The 1,655-nt window shown below is 41.7% G+C and overlaps 1 protein-coding gene across 1 annotated transcript in view; it reads left to right on the plus strand.

Annotated features, from left to right (window-relative positions):
• Positions 1-1,138: 1,138 nt before the first annotated feature.
• LOC145666932 (retinol dehydrogenase 12-like) overlaps positions 1,139-1,655 on the plus strand; it is a 54,871-nt gene continuing 54,354 nt past the window's right edge. The window contains exon 1 of the mRNA XM_081734536.1: positions 1,139-1,235. The gene's annotated coding sequence lies outside the window, so the exon portion shown is untranslated. The remainder of the gene's footprint in view (positions 1,236-1,655) is intronic.

Here is a 1,655-nt window from a genome sequence, read left to right on the forward strand (position 1 = left end):
CTAATTCGAAGTAGTTCCAATCTTCTCCCTCTTACTCATAGGTGATGTTTAGGCGCTGTCCTCGAAGTTCCAGTGACTTGCAGGTTGGGTTGTCCTGATGAAGTCCATGTTGAATACTTGTCCGACAATGAACCGTGGCATTGAATGCCGGACCCCAAAGGCAGGGATACTCCGATCTGTCTCGCGTCGTGGTTGAAATCCGAAAGACCCAGATCGTGCTCTCTCAATTGCTTTTGACCTGACTGTCCCTCTGACGTCAGAATGAGATTATGGTGACACCACAGAGTTTCCTGAGCGTGGTCGATTACCCAAAACTGACATTGACCAAGTCCATGTTTCTACATGTCGTCGACTTAATACAAAGTTCTCAAACTTGCTTCTGAGATTGCTAACGTTGACAGATAAATGAACCAAAAGGAGACTCACCTGAGTCAAAGTACTTACTTCTATATTCATCACTTCCGTGTTGTAACATCGTGTCGTGGGTAAACGAACGAAACGGACAATGCCTTGTAGTAACCTGACTATGAGGGGCCAATGAGGTCGAACCAATTGAGAGAAGCAATGATCTAACAAAGCAAATTAAAAGCGTCGCGTGTGAGACTGTTAAAGGGTGAAGGTTCTGAAGGTCGCTACCACTGTTTATTGCAAATTACAAGTACAAAGACTTCCTCAATAACAGCAAAGCAATAGTTAATTAATCTTTCAATGTAAAGTCAGATTGCAACGTACAACAGAATATTGGTGTTAATAACATCAGGCAGTGAACTCTTGAAGGCTGCTTGGCTTCCATTGATGGCTAGTTGAATTTACACATGAAATAAAGATGTCCTAACTTGTCCTTACTTCGTATCCCGTAACATGGCCCCCCTTCAAAATGTCGAATAGAAAGGAGTCGAATGCTTGGAGAATCCTGACGTTTCGACAGCAAAGATCTGTGAAATCGTAGGGAAACAAAAGGAGATTTAAGATCTCAAGATGGAATAGATGCTGTAAGTAAGATAAACTTCTTGCCGCTGGACCTGAAGAATACGATGAGCTGATCTGCAATTAATTGTCCAAGCCGCTAACAGATGGAGGATGCATGTCAGTGCTATCTAACTGCAACATCTAGAACATACACATGATACAGGCGACAACCGTAAAAGTAGTAACCGTGGCTGCTCGTGAGTACACAGTGCTTGTGAAATAGTCTGTAAATTCGTGTGAGAATTCCTTAAAGAAAAAGGCAGAAGGTAAGTCCAGTTTTGTTTTTAAATAAAGTAATAAAGTGTCGTCACAATTCAATCCTGTAAACAGGCTCCTCCCTGGCTAAGCGGTTAGCATACAGGGAGGACCCGGGTTCGATTCCCGGCGGGAGCTCATGTGGTTCGGATTCCACATTAATCAGTAGGTCCACGTCCCACATAGCCTCGCTGCTGAAAGGGACGCTAAACTGAAATTCCAAATTCAATCCTGTAAACACGCACTAACACTTAGCGATGTAGGTGAGATAAACAACAGCTTCCAGTCTATAGAGTTGCTTTATGGAAACAGGATAAAAGGTTATGCTACCAGAAGAATATTACCAAGTTTAAATGAAATTAAGAGACTAAAAATGATAAGAGCAGATAAAATAAATATTGTTCCAATAAAAAAAAACAGAAAATCAAAAT

The sequence above is a fragment of the Thermobia domestica genome, chromosome 12, assembly GCF_964235325.1.
Source record: "Thermobia domestica chromosome 12, izTheDome1.hap1.1, whole genome shotgun sequence".
Lineage (NCBI taxonomy): Eukaryota > Metazoa > Arthropoda > Insecta > Zygentoma > Lepismatidae > Thermobia > Thermobia domestica.